Genomic DNA, 22,117 nt, shown 5'->3' with positions numbered 1-22,117 from the left:
GCAACGCGCGTTGGCACTGTGAACTTACACTTTACTTTTATTTGCTTGATTAATAAAACCATTGAGGTCCTGTTCATAGAGCTCAGTTGCATTTGAAGAATAGTTCTGCATGTCAACTCACTGCCCATACAATTCTATGGGCCTGTTCACAGTGCTACGTTGTAACTGATCATGTTGTTCTAATGCAGGCTTTGTATGAAAGTCTATGCTCAATCTCTATTGCATGTATTATACAACTGACCACTGTGAACCTAGCCTCAAATATAGAATAAACGAGATGCACCTCCTTGCCGCCCACTTTTGTGCCATAGCTGGTAACAGTGTTTCATAACGCAGATTGGATTGTCTGGTTTATGCTATGATGAAGGATTTTATTAATCTTGCAAATAAAAGTGAAGTCTTGAATGTAAAGAATGTGTACTCCACCAGTCTTCCTATCTGATAGCTCTCCAATCCAAAGCTGCTTATCCATTTGTATTCCCAGGTAAGCATTGTTGTTTTATTGTAAACCTCACTAATGCACATGACACTCAAGTTATATTTAGATGTGTTCATGTGAACTTTATATGCTCAGTATGCTCTGTGTATGGTGCTGCATCTTTGGATTGGTTACTTTGCAATCAGGTGTGGTCTTGTTACCTATATGTGCTAGAGGTCATAACACACATACTGCCAAGCCTTTGCATTCTTATACTCTGTGAGCTGTTAGTATGTATAGAGTGCTGTGGTTCTGCATAACCTATCCCAGTAAAATATAGTAATCTGACATTGCCAGTAAATGTGGAGTGGATGGCTGAGCATATTGTCCAAATACTTCACTACAAAAGTATCCTTTTATAGTAAACTCAAAGGGACCAGGCAAAGTAGTTTACTTTACCAGAAGTTTACTATATCAGAAATTGTCATACTCGGGCACTTAAAGTAAACTAAAGTACTGTTTCTTCATTCAGTTAATTGGGAGTGATATTTTTTTCAATACTTCAGCAAGTGAGCACAGACAGTGCTAAATCAAAATTTACAGTGCTCAGTATGCAGGTATTTGCATGCAGTAATCGCTCAACAGCGTGCACAGTAAGCATAGGTCTCACCAGTTAATGCTTGTACAGTATTTTTAGCGTGTTCCTCTGTCCACATCTCTTTGCAGCCTGGATGATACTCCTTGCAGCCATGCACAAGCAAGTCACAGATGACAAACAATTCCCTCAGTAATCAGGCAGCAGCTTACATAGGAAGCATAGGTCTCATGGGCTGGTACTTTTGAGTTAATACACAAGGGCCCAGAGTAGTGTGCATATAGCGAGCAGGCTACAAGTGGCTGCCAGCCTGCCCACAGCTCATGGGTCTCCCACTGACCTATGATGTATGTGCCTGGAGACTTTCTATCATAGCCTGATACAGAATACCACAGGGGCAAAAAACAGGTTTACTATAACTGAAGTTCTATTATAACAGTGTTTACTTTACCAGGTTTTCCTCCCACATACTGTACTTATAATGAGGCTTGGCCGGGACCTGGGAATTAAGTTTACTATATCAGAGTTTACTATAAAGCAGCCCATACACTCAGCCGATTTTCTGGCCGACCGATCGATCCCGATCGATCGATTGATCGATTGCAAATCGGTTGGCCAATCGACCGATCGATGGCCGATTTCGATCGATTTCGATGGATTTCCATCGAACTTGCAGGGTGGAAAATTTAGGTCGATCTGAAGAGATTGCTTATCAGTTTGCATTGGCCTTAATGGAAATCTGATGGCAAAAAAATGCCATCAGATCGAATTTCAATAGATTTCAAACTGAAATCTGTTGGAATTCTATCCTGGTAAAAAATGTTCTAAAAACGCATCAGATAGACCATCAGATGCATTTCTTATCTATCTGCTGCCAATCTGACGAGTGTATGGGCACCTTAACAAGATGTAATTTCAGATGGAGCAGTGTACTCCAGGACATTAGTCTACAGTGCTTAGTTTATTCAAGCAGTTTCACTTCCTGCCATAATCTGCTAGAATAGGCTTGGAAACTAGTGACTCACTAAGTTCTTTGTTTAGAGGAAGGAATAGTTATCTGCTTTTTTTTCTACATATGCAAACATGTACATATGCTCCAGTTTTGTCATGAACATTGTGCATGACTGGTAGATCTCTACATCAAATGTTGCGTATTATGCAAAGCTCACAATTTACTTTTTCATGTGTCATTTGTATTTGTCCTGCTATGTGGGGCATAGGGTAACATAAGGATTATCAGTTGTGACTGTTAGACACACCAAAAACTTGGTTCTAGTGTTTAATACAAGGATGTGCAGCTACAAGTTGCTGTTAAAGCAGACCTGAACTCAGAACTTCCTCTCTGCTATAAAAGATAAACAGCATAATAATCTTTATAATCTTTGTTACAGCTGATGAAAATCCTGCAATACATCTGCAGCGTGTCTACTTGCTGCTTGGAAGCAGACATATGGTTAACATCCTGTGTTTACAAATGAGCTGATCTGTAGAGGGAGCCAGCTGACACAGCGGAGGGATCAAATTGCACTTGTTTAGTCACAGATGAGGGGGAATTAGACCGGCTGAACTCTCTAAATGCATGCAGGGTGCATTTCTCTGTTTTCCTTCTGTCCTGTGCAAGAGTTCAGGTCCACTTAAAGCAGGCCACACACATATTGATTTTCCTGTGCGTTTCACAACAAATTCAATCACTGATCGGATCTGCCGGGAATGTATTGCCCAACATGTTTGTTTGATAGTAATTATGGGCTGAACTCTAAACTAGGACAGATCGGACAGAAAATCTCTTTGAATTGGTAGCTGGGTAGGATCGGTGGTATCAACCGCATAGTGTACACCACAACAAATTTGGACAAGCACCAACGACCATATAGTAATAATAAAGGCATGCTAATACATAGTAATACACCTAATAGTGTGCAGAAAGGCCATAAATGTATGCAGTACAAACCAAAAAGAACAGGACTGGCCCTACAAAAAAACGCACCACAAGGTATGCACAAAAATGAAAAAGTCTTTATTTAATCCAGAACAAGAAATAAAACCATAAAAATAATGGCACAAGAGTAATAATGAAGCCCTGATATATACAATAGGAGAGTGTACATAAAGACAATAATAATCAATGTAGGGTAAAAATAATAAATATGTACTCAGACCTGACACGTGCAGGGTGAATAGACCCCAGAGAATGGGGAGCAGTCCAGGGACCACACAAACCAGAAGTGAAGCAGGGCACAAACGCCCAAAAGATAAGAAACACCGAGTGGGGAGCGAGTGTGCCAAAGAGGCTTACCAGCCGTGAGCAGGATGAGCGGGCGTCAGTGCCAGGCCTTTTTAAATCCAGTCAGCTGCATAACGGGAAGATCCCCAGGTCTTCATGAGACGTCATGATGAAATCTTTGAGAGAACCACATCCAGAATGAGGAGAAAGTTGGCATGTCCCAAACAGCTAATTAACAAGAGAAAATTAAAATATTTATATATATATATATATATATATATATATATATATATATATATATATATATATATATATATATATATATATATATATATATATATATATATATATATATCAAAAACCAATGATATTAGCTGCATATATAGAAGGGCAAGAAACCTCTATTGATGAATACAAACCAAGAACCAGCGGTTACTCACCAAAACAGTCTCGGAAAAAATATAAGTGAATGATGGGGAAGGGGGAAACCGGCAAAAAATGAAACCTCATGCAAAATGATAAAAGTGCAGTCAACCAATAACTCACTGTGACTCACTAGTGTAAAGTGTATGGCACCACAGCGGTCAAACTTGCCAATTAACACAGGGGCTCACGAGACTAAAACAAATAAATCAGTGTGCACTAAATGGTGATATAGAAAACACATGCAACACAGTGTGTGCGCAATGGGTGAGAAAAAAAAACAAATATAGCTGCATGAGAGAAAACTAAAGGGCGAGAAAAAAGGAAAAGGAAAAAACCTACCTCACTTATTAAGGTGGGGTCCAGAATGCTGGAAAGCAGCTGAGGGTGCCTACTTACCAAGCAACCGTTTTTCAAAAGTATAAAGCCCCATCTACACGATACGATTCTTTGTGCGATTCGATTACGATTCTATTTACGATCCGATTAAATCCGACATGTCCGATCGGGATTCGATTACCCATTGTTTTGCAATGGCAAATCGAATTGAATCGAATCTGTTTCCACTTGTCAGGATTCCTTTGCGTTTTTCTATGCAGAAAAAATCTGCATGGCAGAGCCATCAGGGTTCGCATACCGCTATGCGAATCGCATACAATGTATTTAATAGGGAATTCGCATGCGGTATTGTTATGCCAATTTTCATGCAAATTCGCATACGATTTAGCATGGAATCAATGGAAAAGCGCACAGGCGCTGCCATGGTTAAATTCGCATACATCGTCATCCATGCGAAATCGTATGCGAATTTGCATGAAAATTCGCATATAACCGCATGCGAAATTCGCATCCGCATGCAAATTTTTACCGCCGTGATTCGCACCGCACAAGTGGAGACGGGCCCTAAGGCTTGGGACCAACTGGCAGCGCTTTTCTAAGCTCTTGTTTTTTTTTTTTTTTTCTCTTTTGTTTTTTAGTTTTTGCTTAAAGCTCTTGCTAATGCAATGCTATGGGGGATTATTTTAAAAATAACATTGCTCAAGTGTGATCACACCTATAGCATTGCATTAGCAAGAGCTTTTCAAATCACAAAGCGCTCAGAAAATTGCTGCTAGTGGGTCCCAAGCCTAACGCCACTTTCATACTAATCCTTACCTTGCACTGAAGAAGTCCAAAGGAGCAAGTAGCGATTATCAGCAACTTCTGAGGCTTTGTAAAATGAGTAGTCTATAAACTGTTCTGGGACATAAGGGAATGCTGTGCATGTCCACTGTCTGTGTTGTGCTTACAGTCTTCCTTCTGGTAGTCATAGTACAATCTTATCCTGGCTTGCTCAATGGAGTGACTAGACCTTGTACAGCCCTGGCCATACCTTGTATGTAGGCGACTTTAACCTGGTAGTAAGGTGCATTAAACCGTATATTATTCAAGATGAGTAGTAGTTTTAAGCTGAGTCTAGACGTAGCGATCCGGCGGCTCGATTAGCCGCCGGATCACCTCTTCCGCGTCCCCGCTCGCCCGCGCGTTGGATTCAATCCCCCCCTTGTCCTTGCCGGCGCCGCTTATCTTCCGCTCGATTCCCTGCCATTGTCCGCTTGTGGGGAACGAGCAGGGAATCGGCGGGAGCGAGATCGGACCTGTTGGATCTCATCAATCGAGCCGCATCAGCGGCTCGATTGATAAGACAAATCTTAACGGCCTGGTGAACTTTTGCAGTGATTTTTACAGCATAAGGTTCACTTCCTGCAAACTTACAGCATTTCCTTTCTTGTGACTTTGTCCTTTTAGGGCTCTTTAAAGGAGAACTGTAGTGAGAGGGATATGGAGGCTGCCATATTTATTTCCTTTTAAGCAATACCAGTTGCCTGGCAGCCCTGATGGTCTATTTGCCTAAAGAAGTGTCTGAATCACACCAGAAACAAGCATGCAGCTAATCTTGTCATATCTGTCTAAATTTGTCAGAAACACCTGATCTGCTGCATGCTTGTTCAGGGCCTATGGCTGAAAGTATTAGAGGCAGAGGATTAGCTGAATAGCCAGGCAACTGGTATTGCTTAAAAGGAAATAAATATGGCAGCCTCCATATACCTCTCACTACAGTTCTCCTTTAACACTTGGACGTTGGGTTGGATTCGACGTTAAGGTCGCATAACGTGCCCCTAATGCAACGCATATGAGCTTTGAAGTTGGACGTTATATAGAGCCGCGTTATGCGTCTCGTGTTGCATACTTTTTGACGCATACTATCGAACGGAAACTGCGCATGTGGCAAAAGACTGTGGAGACCAGGTGATCGGAATACTCTGCATCACGTGGGCCCGCCAGCCAATCGTCGCACAAAGTGGATGCTCCAGGAAGAAAACACGTTACGTCAGCACAGTGCAGTGAATATTAATTAGCCATGTGGCTAGGCACAATAACGGACTCCCCCCTCCTCCTCTCCTGCACTGAAAAAAAAACATTACTGAGCATGTGCAAACAGTCTAATGCGGCTAAAACCTCGTATAACGCACAGCATGCTGCACTTTCATTAAACGTCCAGTGTTACACTGTAACGCAACGTGGGCACTGTGATCAGCCCATTGATTTTTCATTACTATGAGTTGGGCTGCGTTACAGTCTGCTCTAACGTGCACCTGTAAAGTCCCACTGTGAAAGCAGCCTTATTGTGTCAATTCCCAGTTTTAGCTCACTGAACTTTGATTACATTATTTAAATTTTGATAACTGCTCAAGTATACCTTTTATAAAACTGTTAAAAATTGTCTCAAGGATTTTCCACTGAAGTGTAATATATGGGTCATAATAAAGTGGAAACAGGCCCTAACCGGTTCCTAGTCAGCACATTGTTAAACTCTAATATCTCCCATGTGAGCTATAGGGAAACTTTGACATTACTTTGCTCATCCGTTGTCCTTTCAGTTATAACTGACAGCAACTGATATATTTCCGTTCTGACAAGATCTTGTCTGAACTGGAAGGAATAGTTGTAAGAAGAAAATTGGGCGAGGTAAGTATGTAATATTAATTTGCAGGTACATCATGTGTCCGCTTCGGTATAGTCCTCGACTGAGCCAGCCCTGCCATGTGCCTCCTTGGTTGTGCTCCCATGGCTGGGAGCTTTTTGCACCTGTGTAGTTACAAGCCTTAACCAACTGCACATAACACTCTGGGCCACAGGAGCACAACCAAGAAGGCGAGCAGCAAGGACCAGGTGTGTGCAATAGTCCCCTACTGGGGCTGACTGTGAATGGATGGATGGATGGATGGGCTGGAGGAAACCCCAGGTAAGTATTAATCCTTGTGTTTGATTAATCTCAGGTTTACTTTAAGATGATCTGGAATGAGTATTTAGATCAGGTGCTCTGAGCAGAACAAATACTGTGTGTTTAGTTACTGGAGAGATTCACTCATTTCCTGTCATGCAAAAGGAAGTGCCAGTACCAGTAAATGGAATTTCTGTCAAGAGACAAAACAAAACTTAACAATATTTTTTTTTCTATTTTTCTATCTAAAACAAAACGAGAAAAAATGCCAGGGTGTCTACTTTGATCTTATTTTTGTAAGAATAATTTAATGCTTCTATAATTTAATTGAAATGGCTTGGCTTGACGCTGTAGATTTGTAGGGATTTAGTACTATGTGAGACTCAATAAGCAAACATGAAATCCTGTTTGACTTGCATAACTAGAGCTGTTGCTTAGTGTGAGAGTTTCTCAGGAACCTCCCCCAGGTGGCTTCCTCTATTAGTCTGCCGTCCTGACTCTATTCTGCGGTGTAAACCTCGCTCTAGCCTCCTCTCCACTGCCTAAATAAATTGGGTCACCCGAGAAAGCGAACAGATTGGAGGCATTAAGGTACATGGAGAATAATACAGCAGCCGACGTTAGGTAATGTGACTCTTGCACATACTGTTGACCTTGTGGGTGGTTAACTTTCTGCGGTAAAATTTTTATGTGCTTGTATACTAAGTTCCTTTTAACATGCTCTGTTTGCCTTTGTATTAATTAAATTACTGTTATGTTCCTTATTTACCATGGTTCGTTAAATACTTTACTCCTACATTGTGTTCTGGTGTTTGGCTTCCTAGTAATTTGGCTGTGTTGGCACCTGTAGCTGCAGAGACTGGCGTACCTGCAGTCTCTCAGCTCTCATGATTGTAGAGGAGGAAGCGTTTCTTCCATAGATGATGTAATGGTCACAGGGACAGTTGGTGTGACTAGTACTGAGCGAGAATAATTCCACATAGAAAGCTAAATACACAATTGAAATACAGAACATGCCAGAGTTGGACAGAATACTGAAGGTAATTAGCGTTAATTACAGCTGGTGCCTAAAGCTATGCGCATATACAAAATTTGTGTCACTTGAAATTACCATGATGACTTTTGCTGACAATCTAGTACAATCTAGTCTGATTAATGCGGGAACCATTATCCCTGGTTCCAATCCCTGGGTCAGGGTACTATCTGCACGGATTTTGTACTGTATTGTCTGTATGGGTTTCCTCCACCCCAAAAGCATGCAGATAAATTAATTGGCTTACCCCTAAAGTTAACAGGCATATGAATATGGTAAGGATCAGATTGTGAGCTCTTCTAAAGGACATTAAAGAAGAGGAGGAAGTGAACCGATAACAGCCTGGTGCTCATCAAAACTGGCAGGGTGGAGCACCTAGCTAAAAGAGCCTGGGGAGACCACAGCAAGCATATCCTCTATGACTGCTTTGCCATGTGAGAAGTTTCAGAGATTTATAATGGCTATGTAGGAAGTAAAAAATATGGGAGGAGCTAGGAAGAAATGGTCAAATGAGGGGAAAGTCTGAATGAAATGAGTAGGGATGGACGAACATTGCAATTTTGCAAACGTGTTTAGCCTTGGGTCAAAATTTTTAAATATGTAACCTTCTGCACATCTACTGGTTTGTAGATTGAGATGTCAGTTGTTGCTAAGCAGGGCGGTGGAGTCGAGGAGTCAGTCTGAGCAATTTTGGGTATCTGGAGTGGGAGTCGGGGGAAAAAATGCACCGACGGCGACTCCTAATGAATTTAAACTGTAATTAAAATAGAAAATATGATAAAATGTATTATCTCTCAGATAAATAATCATCATAAATAATATCAGGGCTGTGGAGTCGGTCTAAAAATCCACCGACTCCGACTCCTCAGTTTAGGATTCCACCGACTCCGACTCCGACTCCTCTAATTTGCATATTACAATTTTGTTGATTAAAAGTATGTAACATGAAATTCATCTCTTAACTGCCAACGCTTAGGCATTTTACAAGACAACTGAAGTGAGAAGGATATGTAGACTACTATATTTATTCCCTTTAGACTAAAACTAGTCCTTGGTAAGAGTACTTGTAAAAGGTACAGGCCGGAACAAAGAACATCTATCAGGCCCTAGGCAATGTACCGTATATACTCGCATATAAGCCGACCCGCATATAAGCCGACCCCCCAACTTTTCCATGGAAAAACAGGGAAAAATGATTGACCCCCATATAAGCCGGGGGTAGGAAATGCTGGATTGGTGCAGGCCGCGTAATCCCCCCAGTGTGTCCCAGTATAGCTAGTATAGTGCCCAGTATGGGTATGTAGTGCCCCAGTATAGCTAGTATAGTGCCCAGTTTAGCCAGTATAGTGCCCAGTATAGGTAGGTAGTGCCCCAGTATGGCTAGTATAGTGCCCAGTTTAGCTAGTATAGTGCCCAGTTTAGCCAGTATAGTGCCCAGTTTAGGTAGGTAGTGCCCCAGTATAGCTAGTATAGTGCCCAGTATAGCTAGTATAGTGCCCAGTATAGCTAGTATAGTGCCCCAGTATAGCTAGTAGAGTGCCCCAGTATAGCTAGTAGAGTGCCCCAGTATAGCTAGTAGAGTGCCCCAGTATAGCTAGTAGAGTGCCCCAGTATAGCTAGTAGAGTGCCCCAGTATAGCTAGTAGAGTGCCCCAGTATAGCTAGTAGAGTGCCCCAGTATAGCTAGTAGAGTGCCCCAGTATAGCTAGTAGAGTGCCCCAGTATAGCTAGTAGAGTGCCCCAGTATAGCTAGTAGAGTGCCCCAGTATAGCTAGTAGAGTGCCCCAGTATAGCTAGTAGAGTGCCCCAGTATAGCTAGTAGAGTGCCCCAGTATAGCTAGTAGAGTGCCCCAGTATAGCTAGTAGAGTGCCCCAGTATAGCTAGTAGAGTGCCCCAGTATAGCTAGTAGAGTGCCCCAGTATAGCTAGTAGAGTGCCCCAGTATAGCTAGTAGAGTGCCCCAGTATAGCTAGTAGAGTGCCCCAGTATAGCTAGTAGAGTGCCCCAGTATAGCTAGTAGAGTGCCCCAGTATAGCTAGTAGAGTGCCCCAGTATAGCTAGTAGAGTGCCCCAGTATAGCTAGTAGAGTGCCCCAGTATAGCTAGTAGAGTGCCCCAGTATAGCTAGTAGAGTGCCCCAGTATAGCTAGTAGAGTGCCCCAGTATAGCTAGTAGAGTGCCCCAGTATAGCTAGTATAGTGCCCCAGTATAGCTAGTATAGTGCCCCAGTATAGCTAGTATAGTGCCCCAGTATAGCTAGTATAGTGCCCCAGTATAGCTAGTATAGTGCCCCAGTATAGCTAGTATAGTGCCCCAGTATAGCTAGTATAGTGCCCAGTTTAGCTAGTATAGTTCCCAGTATAGCTAGTATAGTGCCCAGTATAGGTAGGTAGTGCCCCAGTACAGCTAGTAAAGTGCCCAGGTTAGCTAGTATAGTGCTCAGTATAGCTAGTATAGTTCCCAGTATAGCTAGTATAGTGCCCAGTATAGGTAGGTAGTGCCCCAGTATAGGTAGGTAGTGCCCCAGTATAGCTAGTATAGTGCCCAGTTTAGCTAGTATAGTACCCAGTATAATTAGGTAGTGCCCCAGTATAGCTAGTATAGTACCTAGTATAGTGCCCCAGTATAGCTAGTATAGTGCCCAGTTTAGCTAATATAGTGCCCAGTTTAGGTAGGTAGTGCCCCAGTATAGCTAGTATAGTACCCAGTGTAGGTAGGTAGTGGCCGGTATAGTGCCCTGCTCCCCCCGCTGCTATTACCTGCAGCGGCTTCCTCGTCCCCGGCGGCGCTTCCTCTTCCCCGCTCTCATGCCTCTATGAAGAAATCACAGCAGCGCGCCCGGCGCTGCTGCTCTGATGATGCAGGGGGCAGGAAAGAGCGCGGCTCCCTGTAGCGGCGATCTGCATCGCCGTTACCATGGGAACCGCTCTTTCCTGCCCCCTGCATCATCAGAGCAGCAGCGCCGGGCACGCTGCTGTGATTTCTTCATAGAGGCATGAGAGCGGGGAAGAGGAAGCGCCGCCGGGGACGAGGAAGCCGCTGCCGAAACAAGTAATAGCAGCGGGGGGAGCGGGCAGGGGGTAGCGGGGGCCACGGACCACCAGGGAAGACTCGCATACAAGCCGACCCCCCAACTTTTGACCCCCTTTTTGGGGGTCAAAAATTCGGCTTGTATGCGAGTATATACGGTAAGTGTGGGTACATGTAAGAATGATGTGCAGGTACTCTGCAGGGGAATGAGGAGATTGTAAACAGACAACACCTGTTTTCCATGTGCACAGCATTCTCAGTGGATTCTCTGCAGCTCTGTGGGGAGTGCATATGTAGAGTATAGTACTACTATGTAACAAAGTAAACCTGAGACAGATGAAATTAAAGTTTTATACATACCTGGGGCTTCCTCCAGCCGCCTTCAGGATAATCAGTCCCTCGTTGTCCTCCACCACCACCTGGATCTTCTGCTATGAGTCCAGGTACTTGAGCCAGTCGGGCGTAGTGCACATGCACACACTATTGCGCAGGTGCAGAATGTTCCTGGCTGTGGGAGCGGCATGCGGCCGGACAGCGCTGACTGGATGAATTACCAGGACTCATAGCAGAAGATCCGGGTGGTGGAGGACAGCGAGGGACTGATTAGCATGAAGGGGGCTGGAGGAAGCCCCAGGTATGTATAAAACTTTACTTTTCATCCGTCTCAGGTACCCTTTAATTTGTAGTCACCAAACCAAATTTTAACAACATATCAAATTATTTGATTTCATCAGCAAAGGGGGTGCATACATTTGCATAAATCAGCATCAATGCAGAATTATTTCCATCTCGTTGACCATCTCTATTAGAGACATAGCTACACATCAGGCTTTATTCTTACAGCATAGATGTTATTTAGTATATATAACAGATTCCTGTGTACACATCATATATACAGTCACAATCAGATGTGTATATCTGACCTTAAAAATACGGGGACTGCTTTATTGAAGCAGCACAAGTAACTAATTTTGATTGGTTTATTTCATTTTTTGTGGACTAAGCACAGCTATTACTGTATATATACTGTATATATACATTATTTTTAATGACTATTATCTGAGAAATAGAACATTTTATCATATTTTCTATTTTAATTACAGTTACAAATTCATTAGGAGTCGGAGTCGGTGCATTTTTTCCCGACTCCGACTCCAGGCACCCAAAATTGCCCGACTCCACGACTCCGACTCCACGACTCCGACTCCACAGCCCTGAATAATATATATTGGCTGCGCGAGACAGCCAATCGCAGCCCTCTCTGCTTCCTGCCAATCACCAGCCCCGATGATGGTGCCCTTGTCCCACCTTCCTGACTATCGGGAAGGATGTGATTGGCTGTCTCACGCAACGCTCCCCGCCTGATTGGGCATTGCGTTTTGAAGCTGTGTGGCTCCTTCCCGTGCTATGAAAACACTTGCCGGTAACCTGCAGCGGTGACCGTCGGGGGCAAAGGACACCGAAGTGGAGGTGGGATATGTGAAGCTGTGTGGCCGCTTCCCTCGGTGTATGTATATACGATACTTGCTGGTAATCTGCAGCGGTCTCTGTATCTGTTAAAGGGGCAGAGAGGTCACTGGGGATAGGGACAGCGATACCAAAGGGGGCAAAGGACAGGGGGGCGGGACACCAGAGGACATAGGGTCCATGTGAATCTTCCTCTGCATGAGTTGCAATGCTGCTGCCCAAGTTTTGATCACAATGCTCAAAGCAACATTTGGACGTTTGTAATGAAAAGCAGCATCCCTTCAGCCAGGCACCCTCCTGCTAGCGCTCACTGTCTTCCCTCTCCAGATTAGGATGCGATTATCTTAGTGGCCAGTCAGTTGAGAGGCTGATTTCTCTGCGATGTGCTGCTATAGACAGGACTCAGCTGAAGAGCTGCTAGCAGTGGTGCTCAAATACCCCTTTTAAAAATTCGAATTTGGTCGAATTCGAATAGTAAATTATTCGAGGTCAGTCGAATATTCGAGTCGAATATTTTTTACTATTCGATTCGACCTCGGACTTCGAGCTCACTATTCGAGTCGGTATTCGAGCTCACTATTCGAGCTGACTATTCGAATTGGCCCAAAATAGCTTCCAACACTTGTTTTGAGGGTGAATGATGCAAGAAACATCTTTTTTTCCAAGTAACAACAGCAAGTGATTATGTGGGGATGTTCCTTTAAAAAAAAATGTGGAAAGAGAAGTTGTGTCCTTAATTTGGTTCAGTAGTGTAGTGTTACTGTATATACTTGTTCTTCTTCTTCTTTATCTTTCTTAATCTTCTTCTAGATCTTCTTCTTCTTCTTCTTCTTCTTCTTCTTCATCATCTTCTTCTTCTTCTTCATCTTCATCTTCTTCATCTTCTTCTTCATCTTCTTCTTCTTCTTCTTCTTCATCTTCTTCTTCTTCTTCATCTTCTTCATCTTCTTCATCTTCATCTTCTTCATCTTCATCTTCTTCATCTTCATCTTCTTCTTCATCTTCTTCATCTTCTTCATCTTCTTCATCTTCTTCTTCTTCTTCTTCTTCTTCTTCATCTTCTTCTTCTTCTTCTTCATCTTCTTCATCTTCTTCTTCTTCTTCTTCATCTTCTTCATCATCTTCTTCTTCTTCTTCATCTTCATCTTCTTCATCTTCTTCTTCATCTTCTTCATCTTCTTCTTCATCTTCTTCTTCTTCATCTTCTTCTTCTTCATCTTCTTCTTCTTCTTCTTCATCTTCTTCATCATCTTCTTCTTCTTCTTCATCTTCATCTTCTTCATCTTCTTCTTCATCTTCTTCTTCTTCATCTTCTTCTTCTTCTTCATCTTCATCTTCTTCATCTTCATCTTCTTCTTCTTCATCTTCTTCTTCATCTTCTTCTTCATCTTCTCCTTCTCCTTCTTTTTCAATATCGTCTTCTTCTTCTTCTTCACGTATTTCTCTTTTCAAATTTTTTTTTAAAGAAATGCAGCTATTTTTGAGCGTAACAAATAGCTGGTGGGCGCACGCATGTTGGAAGCGCCATTGTATGTGCTCCCTGGCAGTGGAAACACAAAGACAGCAGGAGGTAAATTCAGCAGCAGGAGGAGGAGGATGAGTGTGTGGCAGCAGGCAGTCAATGAGGCAGGCAGCTCGCCGTGACATAATAGCCCTGGTACCTAGCGGTGATACCAGGGCTGTAAATAAACACAACAGGAGGTCCCAGACAGCGGTCGTGCAGCCCACATTGTGTCCAATACACAACTGGGACAACACAGTTTTCAACCCGGGCACCTCAGAAAAATTAAACCTTTTTTTTTTTTTATTGGTTTTTTTTGGTTTTGGTTTTACAACCAATATAGCTATTGTTTTGACGTAATAGCTGGTGGCAGAGTGGCAGCAGAAGGTAATTCTGTGTACCCTGGCAGTGGGAAACACAGACAGACAGCAGCAGCAGGAGGAATGGAGGAGCAGTGTGAGCAGCTATTGTTGTGACGTAATAGCTGGTGGCAGAGTGGCAGCAGACGGTAATTCTGTGTACCCTGGCAGTGGGAAACACAGACAGACAGCAGCAGCAGGAGGAATGGAGGAGCAGTGTGAGTGTGGCAGCAGGTAGGCAGCGTGACATAATAGCCCTGGTACCTAGCGGTGATACCAGGGCTGTAAATAAACACAACAGGAGGTCCCAGACAGCGGTCGTGCAGCCCACATTGTGTCCAATACACAACTGGGACAACACAGTTTTCAACCCGGGCACCTCAGAAAAATTAAACCTTTTTTTTTTTTTATTGGTTTTTTTTGGTTTTGGTTTTACAACCAATATAGCTATTGTTTTGACGTAATAGCTGGTGGCAGAGTGGCAGCAGAAGGTAATTCTGTGTACCCTGGCAGTGGGAAACACAGACAGACAGCAGCAGCAGGAGGAATGGAGGAGCAGTGTGAGCAGCTATTGTTGTGACGTAATAGCTGGTGGCAGAGTGGCAGCAGACGGTAATTCTGTGTACCCTGGCAGTGGGAAACACAGACAGACAGCAGCAGCAGGAGGAATGGAGGAGCAGTGTGAGTGTGGCAGCAGGTAGGCAGCGTGACATAATAGCCCTGGTACCTAGCGGTGATACCAGGGCTGTAAATAAACACAACAGGAGGTCCCAGACAGCGGTCGTGCAGCCCACATTGTGTCCAATACACAACTGGGACAACACAGTTTTCAACCCGGGCACCTCAGAAAAATTAAACCTTTTTTTTTTTTTATTGGTTTTTTTTGGTTTTGGTTTTACAACCAATATAGCTATTGTTTTGACGTAATAGCTGGTGGCAGAGTGGCAGCAGAAGGTAATTCTGTGTACCCTGGCAGTGGGAAACACAGACAGACAGCAGCAGCAGGAGGAATGGAGGAGCAGTGTGAGCAGCTATTGTTGTGACGTAATAGCTGGTGGCAGAGTGGCAGCAGACGGTAATTCTGTGTACCCTGGCAGTGGGAAACACAGACAGACAGCAGCAGCAGGAGGAATGGAGGAGCAGTGTGAGTGTGGCAGCAGGTAGGCAGCGTGACATAATAGCCCTGGTACCTAGCGGTGATACCAGGGCTGTAAATAAACACAACAGGAGGTCCCAGACAGCGGTCGTGCAGCCCACATTGTGTCCAATACACAACTGGGACAACACAGTTTTCAACCCGGGCACCTCAGAAAAATTAAACCTTTTTTTTTTTTTATTGGTTTTTTTTGGTTTTGGTTTTACAACCAATATAGCTATTGTTTTGACGTAATAGCTGGTGGCAGAGTGGCAGCAGAAGGTAATTCTGTGTACCCTGGCAGTGGGAAACACAGACAGACAGCAGAAGGGCAGTACACAGCAGCAGCCCACTGTAGGTGTGAAATGTGTGGCTGCAGGCGACGTAATAGTCAAAGTGAACCAGGCTGGCTTAGTGAGCAGGAGCCAGGAGGTGGTAAAGGGTGGTAAGGCACATTAACGATGGTACTAAGTTCCGGCAGCCAGTTCATGTCCCCCTCTCGCCGACAACAGGGGCCAGGAACTCGCCTTCCACCCACGCCTGGTTCATCTTGAGAAACGTCAGTCTGTCCACAGACTTGTGAGACAGACGTGAGCGTTTCTCGGTGACCACGCCACCAGCTGCACTGAAGCAGCGCTCGGACAGCACGCTGGAAGGGGGGCAGGACAGCACTTCCAGGGCGTACTGCGCCAGCTCGCTCCAGATCTCCATGCGCTTGACCCAATACTCCATGGGATCAACAGGGGCATCGCTGTCAAGCCCGCTGTAGGACCCCATGTAGTCAGCCACCATGCGGGTCAGGCGCTGGCTGTGACCGGAGGAGGATGCTGCTGCATGCATCTCCTCTCTAGTCACTGCTGCCGGAGCCTCTACAGTCCTGTAGAGCTCGTGGCTGAGAGACAGCAGGTCTGTGGGGCGCTTGCTGCTGCTGGATGCAGGCACCTGCTGCTGCCTCTGTGCTGGCTGCTGGACAGTGGGGGTGGAAGGCTGGGGGAAGGCTTCCTCCAAGCGCTCAACAAGGGCCTGCTGCAAGCTCCTTATTTGTTGCGCTGGGTCTCCTCCTGCAGGCGGCAGGAACTGGCTCAACTTCCCCTTGAGGCGTGGGTCCAACATCATGCTGATCCAGATGTCCTCCCTCTGCTTCATCTGGATCACCCTGGGGTCCCTGCGCAGGCACGTCAGCATGTGCGCTGCCATTGGGAAGAGGCGGGCCACGTCTGCTGGCACATCGACGTCAGTGCTGTCCTCCTCATCCTCCTCCTCTGCTGCCTCATCCTCTCTCCACCCCCGCACCAACTCAGCTGCACTGCGCTGATCCCCCTCATCAGCAGCCAGGTCAGGGACCTCCACCAAGTCCTCCTCCTCCTCCCCCTCAGAGGTGGACTGTGCAGCTGCTTGCCGCTCCTGCTGGTCCAAGGCTGCCGCTCCCTGTGCCAGCAAAGCATCGAGTGCCCTGTTCAGCAGAGAAACCAGGGGCACCCACTCGCAGACCATAGCATGGTCCCTGCTCACCATGTTTGTGGCCTGCAGGAAGGGAGCCAGCACTAAGCACACCTGCTGCATGTGCCTCCAGTCATCATCGGGGACGATGGACGGGATGTTGCTGGTCTTGTCCCTTCTCTGAGCTGCGGAAACAGTGGCCAGGGCAAGGTAGTGGTTGACAGCGTGCTTCTGTTCAACCAGACGCTCCAACATCGCCAGGGTGGAGTTCCAGCGAGTCGGAACGTCAATGATCAGCCGATGGCGTGGCAGATCCAGCTCCTTTTGCACGTCTTCCAGGCTCGCACAGGCTGCAGCCGAGCGCCGGAAGTGACGCACAACGTTCCTTGCCGTTTCCAGCAGCTCGTCCATCCCCTGGTAGGTGCGCAGGAACTTCTGCACCACCAGGTTCAGCACGTGGGCAAGACAGGGGATGTGGGTCAGGTTTCCCCTGTCTATGGCAGCAACCAGATTGGCCCCATTGTCGGACACCACCTCTCCGACTCTGAGGCCTCTGGGGGTCAGCCAAATCCGCTCCTGCTCCTGGAGTTTGGCCAACACGTGGGCTGCCGTCAGCTTGGTCTTGCCAAGGCTGACCAAGTGCAGCAGCGCTTGGCAGTGGCGGGCCTTCACACTGCTGCTGAGGCGGGGGGTTTGGCCAGGTGTGGCGGAGGATGGCAGAGGATCGGAGGAACCCGCTGCAGTTCCCCTGACCCTGCGGGGTGGCACCACCCACTGTGTTGCTGCTGCTGCTGTGCCCGCTGCTGCTCTCCCATCCTCACCCCCTTCCACCAAGCTGACCCAGTGGACAGTGAAGGACAGGTAGCGGCCTGTCCCGAAGCGGCTGCTCCAGGAGTCCATGGTGACGTGGACCCTTTCACCAACCGCGTGCTCCAGCCCTCGCTCCACATTGGCCATCACAAAGCGGTGCAGTGCAGGAATGGCCTTGCGGGCGAAGAAGTGTCTGCTGGGGAGCTGCCAGTCTGGGGCTGCACAAGCAAGCAGCGCCCGCATGTCGCTCCCCTCCTGCACGAGCGTGTACGGCAGGAGTTGGGAGCACATGGCCCGTGCCAGCAAGCCGTTCAGCTGCCGCACGCGACGGCTGCTGGGAGGCAGAGCCCTAACCACCCCCTGGAAGGACTCGCTCAAAAGGCTCTGGCGTGCCTTTTTGCTGGCACGGGAATCAGCAGACGGAGCAGAGGAGGCCACTGAGGACTGGCTGCCAGAACAGGCCTCAGTGTCGGCGGCAGGAGTTGCAGAGGGGGGAGGAGCAGGGCGTTTCCGCACTCCTGCTGGTGCTGCTGGAGGAGCAGGAGGGCGGGTGGCTGCTGTTGCTGCTGCTGCTGCTGAAGGCTGTGCAGTGATGGGATTGGTGCCACTGCCAGCACCAGATGCCTTCAGCCTCTGGAACTCCTCATGCTGGTGGAAGTGTTTCGCAGAAAGGTGGTTGATCAGCGAGCTGGTGCTGAACTTCAAGGGGTCTGCACCTCTGCTCAACTTCCGCTGACAGTGGTTGCAAGTGGCGTACTTGCTGTACACTGTGGGCATGGTGAAAAACCGCCAGATTGGTGACAAAAACATCCCCCTACGGCATGGAAGCGCTGCTGCCTGTTTCCCTGTGGTGGTTGGGGGGGGGGGGGGGGTCTTGGGTGCGGCTGGTGGTGGTACTGGCTGATGCTGCTGCTGCTGCTGCTGAGCCTGAGACACCAGCAGGCTGTGGGACGCTGCCAATGCTTGCAATGATGCGCCTCCTTGCAAGGCCCACAACCGCATCCTCCTCCTCCTCCTCAGAGCTGCTGAGGACGACATCCTCTGGATGTGTTGGCACCCAGTCTCTGTCTGTCACCGGGTCATCATCATCATGCCCCTCCTGAAACATGTCCTGCTCTGATGATGACCCCCCAAACTCCTCTGCTGATGCATGGATGGGACGCTTGACTGTCGCCACAGTCTTGCTGTCCAATCCCTCCTCCCCCAAAGTGCCCATCAGCATCTCCTCCTCCAAATCGCCAACAACAGCATTCAATTGACTCATCATGCCTGGGGTCAAAAGAGTGCTGAGTGACAGGTCGGCGACTGACGGTGAACTGGCCTCCTCCCCAGGCCCTGCTGGGCGGCTGCTGCGAACAGGGGTGGTGGTGGTGAGGGTGGAGGCCTCGGATGCAGAGCTGATGGCGGGCTGCTCATCCTCCGTCATGAGTTGCACCACAGTGTCTGCATCCTTTTCCTCAATGGGACGTTTCCGACCCGGCTGGAGGAAAATGGGAGCAGGTGCTACACGCTGCTGCTGCTGTGTCTCTGCAGCGTGAGTTGCAGATGCTCCTCCTGGGCGGCGCCCAAGGCGTCCACGGCCAGTGGCTATGGGAGGAATGTTAGCCACTGACGCTGCTGCTGCTGCTGCGGAACTGTGCATGGTGGCGCGCCCGCGGCCGCGGCTTGCCACAATGCTGCTCCCTCTCTTCCTGATTCCCTTGCTGCCCTTCCCCTTGCCCAAACCGCGCTGGCTGCCACTTCCAGACATCTTCAATGTTTTGGGCGTATAGACAAAAGTTTTGTAAAAGGGCGGGTGAAAAGTGGGGTACTTTAATGGAGTGGGTTGGTTGGTGAGGTGACTGAGTGAGTGTCCCCTAGTACAGTAAGTAAGTATTAACAGTCAGGAAGTACAACTAGCAGTTACAATAATCAGTAGTAGTAATCACAAGTAAATTTAGTGTGTGTACACTCAGACAGTGAGTGCACGCACGCAGGAGCTAGTAGCCTATGGACACAGTGACTGAGTGTCCTAGACTCCTAGTACGGTAAGAGTAAGTAAGTAGTAACAGTAAGTAGAACTAACTAATAACAATAATCAATCAGCGATCAGAAGGAAATGGAGTGTGGGTGGTGTGTGTGTACACTCAGACAGTGAGTGCACGCACGCAGGAGCTAGTAGCCTATGGACACAGTGACTGAGTGTCCTAGACTCCTAGTACAGTAAGAGTAAGTAAGTAGTAACAGTAAGTAGAACTAACTAATAACAATAATCAATCAGCGATCAGAAGGAAATGGAGTGTGGGTGGTGTGTGTACACTCAGACAGTGAGTGCACGCACGCAGGAGCTAGTAGCCTATGGACACAGTGACTGGGTGTCCTAGACTCCTAGTACAGTAAGAGTAAGTAAGTAGTAACAGTAAGTAGTAGAACTAACTAATAACAATAATCAATCAGCGATCAGAAGGAAATGGAGTGTGGGTGGTGTGTGTACACTCAGACAGTGAGTGCACGCACGCAGGAGCTAGTAGCCTATGGACACAGTGACTGAGTGTCCTAGACTCCTAGTACAGTAAGTAGTAACAGTAAGTAGTAGAACTAACTAATAACAATAATCAATCAGCGATCAGAAGGAAATGGAGTGTGGGTGGTGTGTGTACACTCAGACAGTGAGTGCACGCACGCAGGAGCTAGTAGCCTATGGACACAGTGACTGAGTGTCCTAGACTCCTAGTACAGTAAGTAGTAACAGTAAGTAGTAGAACTAACTAATAACAATAATCAATCAGCGATCAGAAGGAAATGGAGTGTGGGTGGTGTGTGTACACTCAGACAGTGAGTGCACGCACGCAGGAGCTAGTAGCCTATGGACACAGTGACTGAGTGTCCTAGACTCCTAGTACAGTAAGAGTAAGTAAGTAGTAACAGTAAGTAGAACTAACTAATAACAATAATCAATCAGCGATCAGAAGGAAATGGAGTGTGGGTGGTGTGTGTACACTCAGACAGTGAGTGCACGCACGCAGGAGCTAGTAGCCTATGGACACAGTGACTGGGTGTCCTAGACTCCTAGTACAGTAAGAGTAAGTAAGTAGTAACAGTAAGTAGTAGAACTAACTAATAACAATAATCAATCAGCGATCAGAAGGAAATGGAGTGTGGGTGGTGTGTGTACACTCAGACAGTGAGTGCACGCACGCAGGAGCTAGTAGCCTATGGACACAGTGACTGAGTGTCCTAGACTCCTAGTACAGTAAGTAGTAACAGTAAGTAGTAGAACTAACTAATAACAATAATCAATCAGCGATCAGAAGGAAATGGAGTGTGGGTGGTGTGTGTACACTCAGACAGTGAGTGCACGCACGCAGGAGCTAGTAGCCTATGGACACAGTGACTGAGTGTCCTAGACTCCTAGTACAGTAAGAGTAAGTAAGTAGTAACAGTAAGTAGAACTAACTAATAACAATAATCAATCAGCGATCAGAAGGAAATGGAGTGTGGGTGGTGTGTGTACACTCAGACAGTGAGTGCACGCACGCAGGAGCTAGTAGCCTATGGACACAGTGACTGGGTGTCCTAGACTCCTAGTACAGTAAGAGTAAGTAAGTAGTAACAGTAAGTAGTAGAACTAACTAATAACAATAATCAATCAGCGATCAGAAGGAAATGGAGTGTGGGTGGTGTGTGTACACTCAGACAGTGAGTGCACGCACGCAGGAGCTAGTAGCCTATGGACACAGTGACTGAGTGTCCTAGACTCCTAGTACAGTAAGTAGTAACAGTAAGTAGTAGAACTAACTAATAACAATAATCAATCAGCGATCAGAAGGAAATGGAGTGTGGGTGGTGTGTGTACACTCAGACAGTGAGTGCACGCACGCAGGAGCTAGTAGCCTATGGACACAGTGACTGAGTGTCCTAGACTCCTAGTACAGTAAGAGTAAGTAAGTAGTAACAGTAAGTAGAACTAACTAATAACAATAATCAATCAGCGATCAGAAGGAAATGGAGTGTGGGTGGTGTGTGTACACTCAGACAGTGAGTGCACGCACGCAGGAGCTAGTAGCCTATGGACACAGTGACTGGGTGTCCTAGACTCCTAGTACAGTAAGAGTAAGTAAGTAGTAACAGTAAGTAGTAGAACTAACTAATAACAATAATCAATCAGCGATCAGAAGGAAATGGAGTGTGGGTGGTGTGTGTACACTCAGACAGTGAGTGCACGCACGCAGGAGCTAGTAGCCTATGGACACAGTGACTGAGTGTCCTAGACTCCTAGTACAGTAAGTAGTAACAGTAAGTAGTAGAACTAACTAATAACAATAATCAATCAGCGATCAGAAGGAAATGGAGTGTGGGTGGTGTGTGTACACTCAGACAGTGAGTGCACGCACGCAGGAGCTAGTAGCCTATGGACACAGTGACTGAGTGTCCTAGACT

At 46.5% G+C, this 22,117-nt stretch overlaps 1 protein-coding gene across 6 annotated transcripts in view; it reads left to right on the top strand.

The window, feature by feature from the left end:
- Positions 1-22,117, top strand: part of CLCN3 (chloride voltage-gated channel 3) — a 151,832-nt gene that overhangs the window by 64,542 nt on the left and 65,173 nt on the right. The window contains exon 1 of one of the 6 annotated variants that reach the window (XM_068278805.1): positions 6,650-6,669. The exons of 4 other annotated variants lie outside the window; for them this stretch is intronic. The gene's annotated coding sequence lies outside the window, so the exon portion shown is untranslated. Of the gene's footprint in view, positions 1-6,649; positions 6,670-7,420; positions 7,550-22,117 lie in introns of those variants that run through there. One more of the 6 variants, XM_068278804.1, reaches the window with a different exon arrangement.

Source organism: Hyperolius riggenbachi, chromosome 1, assembly GCF_040937935.1.
Source record: "Hyperolius riggenbachi isolate aHypRig1 chromosome 1, aHypRig1.pri, whole genome shotgun sequence".
Taxonomy (NCBI): Eukaryota; Metazoa; Chordata; class Amphibia; order Anura; family Hyperoliidae; genus Hyperolius; species Hyperolius riggenbachi.
This window is presented reverse-complemented; position numbering and strand designations above follow the sequence as displayed.